The 14,110-nt window shown below is 41.8% G+C and overlaps 1 protein-coding gene across 46 annotated transcripts in view; it reads left to right on the forward strand.

Moving 5' to 3' along the window:
- Positions 1–11,485: 11,485 nt before the first annotated feature.
- The window catches only part of LOC138917078 (heparan sulfate glucosamine 3-O-sulfotransferase 4-like), a 103,040-nt gene continuing 100,415 nt past the window's right edge, over positions 11,486–14,110 (forward strand). For 24 of the 46 annotated variants that reach the window (XM_070231543.1, XM_070231537.1, XM_070231545.1 and 21 more), the window contains exons 1-3: positions 11,540–11,744; positions 12,707–12,878; positions 13,026–13,230. The gene's annotated coding sequence lies outside the window, so the exon portion shown is untranslated. Of the gene's footprint in view, positions 11,745–12,706; positions 12,879–13,025; positions 13,231–14,110 lie in introns of all 46 variants that reach the window. The other 22 variants (XM_070231506.1, XM_070231505.1, XM_070231526.1 and 19 more) reach the window with 5 other exon arrangements.

Genomic DNA, 14,110 nt, shown 5'->3' on the forward strand with positions numbered 1-14,110 from the left:
CCTCTCCATCCCACCCCAGCAGCATTGTTTTTGGTTCCCCCGTCATGCTTTACACATACTTCTCTAATAATACTCACTACATTCAATTATTGTCTGGTGGTTTTTTTTCTTTTAAAAGATGTACATAAGCAGTACATGAATACGTTCACTTTATTAAATATTCAAACAATATAGTAAGTGAAAGATCTCCTCTAGGCTACTCTCAAAATCTACCTTTCCTTTCCAGAAGTAATCTTGTCTGGGAATTTACATACACATACATGGATAAAAAAGTAAAGTTTTGTTTTGAGTGTGCATGTGTGTGCTTTATTATACCTATGTTCTGGCATTTTCTATGATTTGCATCTTTGACACAGAGTACTTTGTGTGATTGTCTGTTTTGTACCTGTATGCATTTAAATCACTTTAAAAAATAATTTAGCATTGAATTAGATAGAATGAAGGCATGAAGATTTAGTTGGCCATTCCCCATCTTATGGGTATTTAGATGCTTCACATTGCTGCAGCCATGCCACAGTGAAAGTTCCTACACAGGTCTGTTAGAGCATATGTGTTTCTCCAGACTACATACCTAGAAGGGAAATAGAGGATTTGAAAAGTGTGCAGATTTTAACCTGTCAATTCACCCTTTAAAAAGCCTGTAAAAATTATGCTTCTGTGAAGGTGGGATATTTTTAATATTTGCCTATTTGCTGGGAGAAAATGTCTCATTCGAGTTTTGTTTTTCATTTCCCTGATTATTGCTGAAGTTTACATGTTTGTCTATATTTATTAGAATTTAGTTTCTCTTGTGACTCGTTTTTCCATCTTCTTGGCCCGTTTTTCTTTTCTCTTGCTGTCACTATCTTACGTGCCTGTTTGTTTTACTTGACTGTGAGCTCCTTCAGGTGGTCATCACATCTTATTTATCAAGGTTTCCCCTTCCAGAGCACACAGACAGTGCTTAATGAATTTATATCCAATTGCATTGTTGAAGCCGTAGGCATTACCCTTTATCATGGTTATCATCATTATCATCCTCCTCATCACCGCCAGTACCATTTATTTAGTCTCACAGGATGCTAAGCCCTGTCTCGGGAGGTATGCCTATATAGTCTCTCATCTTCCTAATACCTCGCCCAACAAAGTGACTATTGGTAGCTCTGTTTTACAGATAAAGCAGTTGAGACTCATGCAAGTTACATGGGCTGCCCAAGGACACTCAGCTGGATTATGAAGGGAGGGATTATGGAGCAGAGTCTTTTCAGCCTGGTTCCAAAGTATGTGCAGTCTCCCTTAGAGCAATTGGCCTCTTCCTGGCCACGCATTAGAATCACCTGAACAGGCTTTTAAATGATAGCTATATCCAGTCCTACCCCAGGCCAATTGATTCAGAAACTCTGGGACTAGGTCTGGGGAAGTGGTGTTATAAAAATCCCTACATGATTTTGATGTGCAGAAATGGTTGAAAACCTTTGGTCTACATTGGGAGTGAACCAGCTTTTTTTGTAAAGTGCCAGATAGTAAATATTTTAGACTTTGCCTGCCATACAGTCTCTGTGGCAACTATCCACCTTTGCTGTTGTAGGGTCAAAACAGCCAAAGACAAAAATGAACGAACATGACTGTGTTCCAATTGAAACCCATTTACAAAAACAAACGGCAGCCAAATTTGGTCCATGGGCTGTAGTTTGTGGACCCCTAGTCTATATCATAATACTTCGAAGATCTTGGAATTTCGGATTGTCCCAGTCAAACCAGGACATCTGGTCACATTAATTACCTTGCTAAGTCTCAAGGACAGTGGCATGAGAATCTTTGCCCCACCTCAAGAGATTCTGCTTCAGTAGGTTGGGGCCTGGGCGTCTGCATTTCAACAAGGGATGCAGCTGATTCTGATGTAAGCAGACTTCGTGGGTCCTTACTGCAAGAATCACTGGGCTACCAAAGCATAATGTTCTTGGCAAGTAGCGAAAGCTTGGCTGGAGAAGCAGAACTGGTTCTTATCCAACAATTCTTTAAGCTCATGGATAGACATTTTGTGCGTCCCTGCCTGCCTTATGTTCCAGCATCCTGCCTCCAAGGTTCTGGAAGCTTGGGTGCCCCAGCATCACATCTTCCCAGTCTGCACGTTGGCAGAGAAGGAAGCCGTCCTGCCTCTTCAACTCTGAAATTAGTAGAAGACCAAAGTCCTTGTATATTTCAAAATATTGAAGAAGAAAGTGACTGTTTAACCACCTACGTGATAAAACTGATACTGGCATTTATCAGTCTGTGTGTGTGTGTGTGTGTGTGTGTGTGTGTGTGTGTTTTAATAGTTCAGTAGTTAGAAAATGGAGCCTCCATTTTCCCGTCATCCGCTTTGAAGCTATGTAGTGGGTGAATGCCATCATTTCTGTTTCCGACCTCTTTAGCATCCATTATTTCTCTGTTGTCCACATCTAATAGTCTGGATCCTTTTAGTTGTTGATGGCGCAGCGATTACTGGGGCTGCTGCTTTAGGATGACTTCCAAATGCATCTGAACAGTTGAATTTACTTACTGCTTCCCTCCTGAAAGCTTTTTAGCATGATCCAGCTGGGGTGGTTTCATCGGGAAAACCATTATTTGCGGCTCTCTTTTTTTGAGGGGTAGAAATAAATTTCCCAAAAGGTGAAAGTGGACGCTGTTCATTGTGGATCTGCAATCTTAGTTTTTCTTCTCTCTCCTTCTTACATTCCATTTGCACAGTTTTTCTCAGGAATGACTTCTTTCTGGGGAAATGGAATGTTCTAAATGGCACGATTGAGTCAAATGAATGTTTAGAGTGGTTTGGACTTTTAAGCCTTTTGCTGGATTTTGGCAGTATCATTTTATACTGTAAAACCCCTTTTTCCCAGGTAACCTATAATATTCATATTGAACATTATTCACAGCTTTCTAACACCCCCTCATTTCACTTAGCTATCAGCTAAGCAAATAGTGCTCAAGAGTTAAAAATATGCTATTCTTCCTCTACAGCACATGCACTTTTATGTGAAAGGGGAACCGCTCTGTGTTCCTAATCTCTATATACATATCTGTCTGTGCATGTAGTAGCTTTCAACACTGTAATTAGACACAGAAACCACACCGTGCCAACACAGTGCACACAGGCAGGTTTATAGAGCAGCTGTGACAAGTATATAATATGGTAAAACACCTTTTCACCAGCTGGGACAAATTCTAGAGTATACAAGGAGAGTTTCAAATGAAAATTAGGTAGAAGAATCTGAACTATCTCATGCAGGAGGACTGCACAGATGAAAATATCTAGGACGCCTCTCTGGAAGAGTGTATTTGAGAGGCAGCGTGCAATACTGGAAGGCTGATAGCTCAAGGCGTCCAATCCTCTTGGATTTAAATCCCAGCCAAGGTGCTGTGTGATCTTGGGCAAGTTGCTTTACCTCTCTGAGACTCAAGTACCCTGTTACGTCACAGAGATAGTAGCAGCACGTTTACCTCATGGGGCTCGTGTGAGGATTAAGTGAGGTAACAACTGTCAGGCTGCAGACACACTTTCGTCATCTGAGGATCAGAACCACAGTGTGGTGATGAAAATGAAAGGAGATACGTCATCATTACAACAGAACTCTCTGGAATATGCCCCTCCCTGCCACACACACAGCAAATATGAGTCTCTTTTGTGAACTGTCAATGTTAATAGCATCCACATTTACTCAGCTACCCTCATAAAAAAATTAGGAGCTACACTTAAATGGTTTCTCTCTCCTCCTACCTGTCCCCTTCTTCTCGTGCCTGATCCCCCATGGTCACTTGGTACCAAATTGTGCCATTCAGCCTCCGAAATAACTTTCTAATTCGGTCTCCTCAGCTTCATCCTCCCTGTCACTGCCTCAGTTCAGACCCTTATTGTCTTTTGTCTGGATTAATGCAAGAACCTCTTAACCAATTTCAGTATCTTCGGCTTGGATCCTCCATGATCCATTAGTAGCCCCATTTTACAGATTAGAAAATTGAGACAGAGAGAGGTTCAATCAAGAGCCCCAAATCACACAGCTGGTAAGTGGTATTATAGGGATTCCAACCTCAGCAGCCTGGCTCTAGGATCTCTGCCCTTTCCTGCCTTGGAGCTTGGTGCAGTGCATTATTTGGTTGTGGAAATCGGCAGTACCTCCTACGTCTGGTAATTGCCTGGAGTGAGTCCTGTTTCCCCCTCACCAGATGTTTCCTTAGAGCTGCTCTAAGTGATACATCGATCCTGCAGGAGCTCCAAGGAGCAGCCAAGCCATTCTGCAGGAAGAGAGCGGGTGAAGGAGGAACAGGCAGAAATGTACAAATGAGTTCTGCTGGGAGACCATCAGTGCATCGTGGATGCTGTCCAGAGGCTGACGTGGGCCACGTATAAAAAGAAGAGGCTGAACTAGGGATGGAGAAAGTAGGGATTCAGGTCCATTTCAGCATTTCAGGAGTCTGGTCCAGTGGGTGGGGCCTGGCATGAAGAACTGCCAGCGGGGATGATGCTGGGATTCTGGCAGTAACAGAGGCTGCTGGTTTAGAGCAGGATCGCAGGCAGACGTGATGCTGTGGTACCACAGGGACAGATCATCCATGTTCCCGTGAAGCCACAGCCACTCTGAAGCCGGGGCCAGGGCTTTCCCACGCCCTGTGGTCGTAGGCACTAGAGTGGCAGGAAAACTAAACTGAGAAACTACCAGTTTCTCCTTGTAGAAGCCTTACTCATTCTTTAAAGCTCACTTAAAAATTACTATTTATCTGAGGAATCCATACTTGTGCCTTTAAAATCAAATAGTACTGAAGGCTTTATAAAGGACCGTGACAGGCCCTCCCCAACCTCACAACCCCAGTCCTTTCTATCCCCCCAGTTCCATTCCCCATGGAAACCACTTTAGCCATTTCTATCCTAGCTGTTCTTGTGTTTACCTCCATTTATATAACTAGTACGAATACTTCTATTTAAAAGTAATTTTAAAATATTAGACACTAACTTCTTGCCGTGGTAGATAAAATTTGAGTAGGTAAAATTGCAGGTGGATGAAATTTGGTCGACACCCCATTCCCCTCTTCACTCTTCTCAGTCTGTCCTCACTTAAATCTTTATTCATGCAAAGTTCATCTTGGCATGGAAGGTGACCCCTTTCCTGGAACGTGTTCAGAGACTGCTCCTCCCCTGCTCCCACAGAGCTGTGTGTCTCTCTTAGTGCACTGTTCCCCTTGCCCTTCCACGTTGGGGTTATCTATAGAACAGGTCACACAGCTGTGGTCTTTACTGCTGTGTGCCCGATATTGGTAAACCCTGCTCTTCTTCCCTGTCCCTAGCCATCTCTATATCTCTCTGCTTTGCCAGTCTCTGGGTGGGGGGAAACCAAAGTGGGTACTTCCTGTGTGCCCTGAAAGGCTGGGACGCTGGTCGTTCACTCTGCTCTCTCTTTCCCTGAAAGGAGAGCTCTTTCTAGCTGAGGAGTTCCCTCTTAGCACTGAGTAATGCCAGCTTAAAGGACGGGGTGATGCAGGCAAAATGAAGCTGTTCTTCTTTCTCTTTATGTGTGGTTATTCTCACATTTTTTGTTCCGCTATGTTGCTAAAGTTTCTTAAGAGGGCTTTAGAGCTCTCCCAGAACTCTTTTTGATCATGGGTAGGTAGCAGTCTAATTGTTGATCTTTCTGGGAGGACAGAGGCTAACATCTCCTACTCCCCCATCTTGGTGACATCACTCACTAACACATCGTTAAGGATTTTTCATTTATATTCATGAGGGATAGTGGTCTTGTCTTTGCATGTGATGTCTTCACTTGCCATTGAAATTAAGGTGACTCTGGCATAATACAATGATGTGAGACCAGCTCTCTCCTTCTAATATTTTCTGAAATAGATGGTGGGAGATTGGGATTATTTTCTCCATTAATAGTCAATGGAATTCACCAGTTGAGTCATCCGAATCTGGGCTTTTCTTCCCTGAAAGGGTTTTAATTAGTAATTTAACTTTCTTGTTTGTTACAGATCTATGGAGATTTTCTATTTCTCTTTGAGTCAGTTTTGGAAATTTGGATCTAAGAATTTGCCAATATCTTATAAATTGTCTAATTTGTGGCATAAAGTTGTTCATAATATTCTCTTATAATCCTTTAATTTCTCTGTGGGTGGCCCTTTCTAATTTCTGATTTTGGTAAATTCTATCTTCTCTCTTCCTTGGGGATGCTAGCTAAGGGATTGTCAACTTTATCTGGTAAACAGCCAATTTCTGGTTTTATTGATGTTTGTGTTTTGTATTTCACAGACATGTGTTCTAGTCTTTTGTATTTCCTTTCTTTTGCTTGTTTTCAGTTTGGTTTATTTTCCTTTCTTTCCTTTCTTAGGGTAGGAACTTAAATTATTGATTTGAGACTTTCCTCTCTTCCACTATAGGTGTTTAATACTCTAAATTTCTCTCTAAGTACTGCTTTAGGCACATCCCATAGACTTTGATATTCTATCTTTTAAATTTTCATTCACTTCAAAGTACTTTCAAATTTTGTTCCCAATTTATTCTTTGACTCATATGTTATTCAGATGGGTGTCATTTAAGTTCCAAATGTTTGTGGATATCCCAGATATATTCCATTCTTGATAGCTCACATTCCATTGTGGTTGGAGAACATATTTTATATAATTTCATTCTTGCTAAATCTGTTGAATTTATTTTATGGCTGAGTACACGGTCTATCCTGGAGCATGTTCCATGTGCTATTGAAAAGAATGTGTGTGTTGTAGTCATTGAGTGCAGTGATCTATACACGTCACTTAATTTAATTTGGTTGATAGTGCTGTTCAAGTCTTTTATAACCTTGCTGATTGTCTTTCCTCTTTTTAATCCATTATGGACAGGAGGCAGTTGAAATTTCCAAGTATTGTTGAATTGTCTCTTTCTCCTTTCATTTCTGTCAAATTTTACGTCACGTATCTTGAAGCTCTGTTGTTACATTTGTAAGCATTGATAATTTTTATATCTTTCTGATTTAATGACATTTTGTCATTTGGATATGTCCCTCTTTGCTTCTAATAATATTTCTTGTTTTAAAATCTACATTGTCCAGTATTAACACAACCCTCCAGCAATCTTTTGGTAACTATTTGTGTGATGTGTCTTTTCCATCCTTCTAGTTTCAACTTCTGTTTGTCTTTGAATCTAAGATGTGTCTTTTGTAGATCACATATAGTTGGATCTTGCTTTATTATTCATTTTCCCAATCTCTGTCTTCTAATTGTTTTTTTTAGACCATTCACATTTAGTGCAGTTATTGATAGGATCAGAGTTACATTTGCCATTTTGCTATTTGTTTTCTTTGTCTTCAGGCTTTTTTGTTCTCTGTCCTTCCTTTATTAACTTCTTTTGTGCTAAATAAATCTTTCAGTATATCATTTTAATTCCTCTATTGAATATTTTTTACTGTTTTTGAGCTATTTTCCTAGTGTCTGTGGTAGGGATTCCAATATGCATTTTAACTGACTATGGTCTATTTCAAACGAATATTAACTTAATTCCTGTGAAATATAGAATGTTTCCTCCAATGTAACTCTGTTACTTTCCCCTCTTGTGCTCTTGTTTTTATATATATTATATCTATATATGTTACAAAACCAATACTAGAATGTTACAATTATTTCTTTGTACAATCTCATGTCTTTTAAAGAATTTAACAGAAGAAATGAGAAAATATATTTATAGATTCTTTTTTTTAAAACCCAGAAATTTATTACTTCTGGCTCTCTTAATTTCTTCCAGCTGATTCGAGGTACTGTCTGATGTCATTTTCTTCCAGCCCAAAGAATTTCCTTTAGTATTTCTCACAATTCAGTTCTGATATCAAGAAATTCTTCCAGTCCTTTTAAATTTAAGAATGTCCTTATTTCACCTTTATAATTAGTGGATAGTCTTGCTGGATAAAAAAATTCTTCGTTACCTTTTTTTCTTTCAGTATTTTGAATATGCCATTTCACTGCCTTCTAGGGTCTATTTTCTCTGATGAACAGTTAGATATTATTTATGTTGATGCTCTCCTGTACATGTTCAGTTGTTTTTCTCTTTCTTCTTTTAAGATTTTCTCTTTGTGTGTGGCTTCCAACAGTTTGACTATGATGTGTCTAGGTAAAACTATATCTTTGTATTTATCCTACTTGGAGTTCAGTAAGCTTCTTGGATGTGTAAATTAACATTGTTTCATCAACTTTGGGAAGTTTTGGACATTATTTCTTCAAACAATTACAATAACTATTAGATCCACAATTTGAGGAGGTGTATTACATGAGATTTGGGACATTTACTGGGAAAGTCTAGGAACCTGGAAATTGGAATGATTACATGTATTTGGATTCACATATAGCTGAACTCATTGGGCACAATGAGTCTCCCTTGATTTCATAAGCAGTTGTTTCTCCCTGTGTGAGGCTGTTCCTTCATTGCTGGTATTCAACTATAGGATGAATCTCAAAATCATTATCCTGAGTGAAAAAAAAGCCACACAAAAATACACTGTATGATTCCTTTTGCATGAAACCCTAAAAAGATAAAACTAATCTAATATTGACAGGTGTAGAGAGAAACAGTTCCCAGATGGAGGTGTCTGAACAGTTTGAAAAGTGATCCAATATACTGGGGCTCTCAATAGATTGCCTCAGTTACTCACTCAGATAAGGTTTGAATACAGGAATATCTTCATGAGGGACATTATGTTCCTCAATATTTTATAAAATGATCACTAGCCATATGAGGGTGAATGCCAGGTAAGTACACCTCCCCCAATTACTGCGAGGATGGATCAGTGTGAGGTCAAGATTAAGGTGAAGAAATTGTATTCCTTCACTTACATGGATTTACCGAGCATCTAGGAAGCCCAAAGTTATTATCAGAGGAGAAGGATATGGTCAAACATATACTACTACTTGGTCAGAACAGATGTTCTAAACTCTGTGCACTTTGCCTGGCAGGTGTACACTTGCCTCTGCACAGCTTTGAGGCTTATTAGACAGTTCAAGTTTGTTGTACCTGCCACACACTCTGCAATTTTAAGGCCTTTAAGGTATACTAAAAGTCACTGCTTTGAGGAGCTTAGAAAAAGAAGTGAAGAGTAACTGAATTCTGACAGTGTCTGTCTCACTTCTCTCTCTCTCTCCAAATCCTAAGGGGTGATCCTAGTATAAGTTACCCCTGAAGGAGATACACACTATCCTCAGGCCCTGTCCGAACTTCCTTACTGGCTCCAGGCCCATAATAGGAATAAAAAACCAGCTATGTTCAGAGTAAAATTGCAAGAAATCCAGAAATTAAAAAACCAAAAACACAAAAGGAACTCAAGATCTTGCCCAATAAAGCAGAAACTAGGTAGCACATAAGGGGGTGGATCCTTACCATATTAGATTAGGAAGGATGAATTATGTTTGGATAGGCTCAAATTAATCAATATGAGTATACTCCCTGTGGACTCAGGAGCAGCCCATGTTGCATTTCAAAGCAATGAAATATGTATTTTCTCTAATGGGATACTGACAAATGTTTTTTGAAACTCTTAGAGTGTTTCTCATGTGCAGCCATCTTTTGTGGTGATATGAAGGGATCAGTGGTGGTGGCTCTTTGATCATGAAGTTCATTGAAATGAAATAGATGGGTATTCTACTAAGATGCTTCTTGAGATATATATCTATATACATGTGAAATTCTGGATCTTGTGGGCATAAAACGAACACAAATCACCACAACAGGGATTTAGATTCTCTTTCTAAATCCTTGATATATCCTACTTTATAGACAGGAGGCTTTGACTAAAGGGAAGGCTGGGTCCCTTTGACAAAATTCCTCATAACTTGGTCACAAGAATATACAATTAAACATTCCCCAAAAGTCCCCAAGGGAGACCTGTGGCCACATACCCATCAACTCTCCTTCAAACTGGGTTTACAGTGTATGGTGGCATCATTGGAAATTATGGCTGCTACGATTACAGTCTCACTTAGGGGTGGTTCTGAAATGTGTGGTGAAAAAAAAATCTTCCCAGTGGGTAGAGTTTAAGGAGGTATATTTAGTTCACTTTGTGAAGAACTGACATGTACTTGAGTTTCGATTTATACTGATTTATGTCCAGTAGCTCAGTGAGTTGACAGGTAGTAGGGGGCTAAACAAGAATAAGACTGGAAAATTGGTGACCAAAAGGTCTAGAAGAGACATATGCGGATGGAATTCTAAGAATAGGTATTGAATGGGGTTTATAAATGCTTAATGGAGGATAGGATATCAGAGGGAAGAGAACAAGTGAGGTGTTGGGTATTTATTCCTTTGGCTCTCCGTGCTGAGCCATGTAATGGGCATTCACAATGTTTCTCTTCCTAAGACCACAGCTCTCATAAGGGTGGCCTTTTGTGCTAAGTTCTGATAATGTTACCTACTCTCACTACAGCCCTGGGGGTGATGATAACTCTCTACCAACACTAGTTACAGGATGCTTCACTAACCCTACCCACATTTTTAGAGCCCTATTTATTAGACTCTCCTCAAGTGTCCCATGGTTTCTTGACAACTGACACCTGTTTCTTCAGGGGACCCTGACTAATAGGCCCCACAACAAGCCTGATCATAAACTCCATGGGGGTAGGGAATTTACTCTCTTTTATTTGATGTTGCTATCCCAGCACCTAGAATGATGTCGATTGTACAGTCAGTTTTCAATAAATGTTTGTTAAACGACATATGTGTGACCACTTTCTCTCCTTCGTGATCTTTATGTTAAAGTCTATTATGATTGATTTAATATAGTTTAACCAGCATTCTTGTGCTTTTATCTGTAATTTGGTAAAGAATGACAAAGAATTATAAACGTCAGCAAAAAGCAAGCAAACTTGTCGTTATGTGCATGGAAATCCAAGATATTTAACATAAAAATTTATGAAACAATAAGAGAATTCAGCAAGAATCAATGTTAATGTATAAGACCCGACAGATTTCCTATAAACATCCACCCCTGGAGCACCTGTGCAGACCCTCAGTAGAATCTGCACACTGGGCCCCAGGCGCGCCAGGATGGGGCTCAGGGGTTGGTGGGTCCGGCGGCTGTAAAGGAACAGGGTGGAGGTCCCAGGTTGAAAAATTGTAAAATTATAATTTTACAGCTATATAATTTAACTACTTCAGTCGTCATGTCTTTTTCTTTTTACAAAGTCAATTTTCCTACCTAACTCCAAATTTTTTTCACACCATCTAAGTAATATTTTAATATTTTCCATATCCAATCCGTATTCAAATTTCCCCAATTACCTCCAAATGACTTATGAAAAAAATGCTATTTTAATCGGGAGCCAATAGCGGACTACCTTTGCATTTGACAGCAGAGTTCAGGCTTAACCCTTAACCTCTTCGGGCTCGGAGGACCCTGGGCAGGAGAGATTTAAGAACACCGTCCTCCCGCTTTCGCGGAAAGGCCAAAAGTGACTTGAAATGTAGACGCGGAGGCCTATGGGAAATGTAGTTTTAAATAGGTGAGGTTCACCGCCTGGACTCCGGGAAGGGGACGCCACGCTCCTTCTGCGCATGTGCAGCCGTAGCCTCCTCGTTTGTCTTCTCAGGACTCCAGAGAACCGTTGGGGAACTTTGGGGTGTGCTCGGAAAATGCAGGGTGCGCACCGAGGGCGAGGGACTAGCTGGGAAGGGTGTGCCTGTGCTTGGGGATGGGAGCAGGAAGTGTCTGGGACCTCGTCGCCCCCCGCGGCGGTGTATAAACCCGGGCGGGCCGTCAGAGCGGGTAAGGCCGATGGGGGAGACCCCGGCCCTCGGGCTGCCGGGGGGCGCAGGTGTTCGGGGCGGTCCGGGATGCCCGAGGATCGTGTGACCAGCCCGCCTGCAGCCCGACCGGAGAGAAGCCCGTGTCGGCGGCGGTGGGTGCGGGAGGGAGGAGTGCGTTTATCAGGCGGACGGTGACCGTGGGTGTGCGGTGGAGCCCGAGCTCTGGAGCACTACAGGCCCGGTCAGTGCCAGCTCTGTCACCTGTTAGCAGGGGCGACAGAAGGAACCTGGGCGAGAGTCAGGGTTCTCCTCTCTAAATATTAATAATGATTGTTTCACGGCGACGTTTGGAAACATAGATCACTGTTTTAGACAAGTGCCAGGTAGGAAGCTTTAAGTAAGTGACAACTGCTGTTATAGTTAGAGGACGCTTTGTTTTTTTACTGGATAGTTTAATGTACCCTGACAACCACTTCACCAGAAACGGAGGCTCGGGTCGGTGGCCCGATGTGCTCGAGTCAGGAGCTCCCAGCCAGGGAATTTGGATTCGAGGGCAGGTGTGCTTGGCTTCAGTCTCAGGCTTTGTCTGATGTCACACCTGCCCAAGACTGGCATTACAGCCTTCACAGCACTTAGGAACATGGCCTGACCCTGCGTCCCCAGGGATGTAAAGGAAAGGATGTGGATGGAATCCCACCATGTGTCACATGTATCCTGGGATTTCTAGTGTCTCTTCAGGTCCCTTGGGTCAGACAGAGGTGCCTGGCCCCCTCTGCATTGTCAGGCTTTCTGTCCTTGAAGTCTGACGTTATAATGAATTCTAAGAGTCAGGCTTTTTGCCCCTAAGATGAATTTATTTCTCAGATCCATGTCCCAGTTGCCTTGAAACAAACCAGCCCTTGTGAGGCAGGAAGCAGGGGGCCTCTGTGAGGGAGTCGTACCTGGAAGAGAGCGCCCCTCTGACCTTAGACCTCTCTCCAGAGCTTCAGAGCAGAGACAAGAGCCCAGAAAGGAGCAGATGCTAGATTTGCAAGATCAGAAGCAGGTCTTGATCCTCCTGCCCAGAATGAACCAGACTTGATGATGATGCCACCTTCAGGAGCCACCACACTGTGTGACAGTGGGGCATTTGGGCCGTCCCTGGGAAGTACAGGTGAGCTGGGGTGGCCCAGGGGCAGGCTGCTCAGGAAAGGCTGCTTTGTTGGAGAGCCGTGAGGGCAAGGTCTGGGGGTAAGGGACAACCAGGCAGAGGGAGGAAGTTCTGTCTCCAGTCCCCTTAAATGGCCCCCGCTATTTACAGATGCGCTGCTGTCACACATGTCCACCACCACATGTGACATTAGTGACGTTATCCTGATGTCACAGGATCCAAGAATGATGATCTGTGAAGAGTTTTCCAAGGTCACCTACTTCTAACTCTTTTGAAAGATTTAAGGACATTGGGCCTGAAAATTTCAGTGACTTGTCCAGGGAAACGCAGTTTGTGACAGTTCACTCTCTCACAGGTAAGTTACCAAAAGCATCTATCGAAAGGGCCTTTTGAGAAATACTTCCCAGCTGAAATAACAATTAAAAATTCCTGCCTTAAATCCTCCCATCTCTTTTACTAGGCTTTCCGTGGATTGTGTATACCAGGGGTTAAATAATATTACTGAGAAAAATAGATAAATGATGCATACTGAGCATTTTTCTGCTAAGTTAACTTTAATGAAGGAATAGTGTCTTGTCGTTTGGCGTACTTTAATTCAACTGATCGGTTGTTTTTATTTCTTTCTGTTATCCAGAAGGACGCATGCGTTATTGTTAAATCAATCGAGTAAAGTTTATGTTCACTCAGTAAAAAACTGCAGATTTCAGCTCCATGGTCATTTCAGAATCACACAAAGACAGGTGTTGCTGCCTGTCCATGATCCTTCTTGTGCCTTTTCAAGGCCCAGAGGGCCCTGTGCCTATGGGGAGGATGATCCCCAACTGGGGTGCTGAGATTTGAGGAGGCGAATCTAAGAGCTGTAAGACAGCTAAATCTCAGGACCCCTGTCTTCTCTCTGTCCCCTCAGCTGAACCACAGTCCTCTGTACTCGCCCAGGAGCCACAGAAAGTGAACATCCCTCAGGCGAGCTCTTTATTCATTCCCCACTTTATATTGTAATGGATTTATAAGGTTTAGCAGGATCCATGCATTAAAGGAAAAGGAGAAGTAGAAATAGTAGAAATCAAGTCAGTCTTGAGGAAAAGTATACCGTGTTTTACTATTAATTGTGATGTTGGCTGTTAGCTTTGAGTGGGTAACCTTGTCAGGGTAAGTAGTTTCCCACTAAGCTACCTGTTTCAATCTCTTTACTTGTGATTGGGCTATTCAGATTCTCTGTTTCTTCTTGATTCAGT

Source organism: Equus caballus, chromosome 13 (genome assembly GCF_041296265.1).
Source record: "Equus caballus isolate H_3958 breed thoroughbred chromosome 13, TB-T2T, whole genome shotgun sequence".
Taxonomy (NCBI): Eukaryota; Metazoa; Chordata; class Mammalia; order Perissodactyla; family Equidae; genus Equus; species Equus caballus.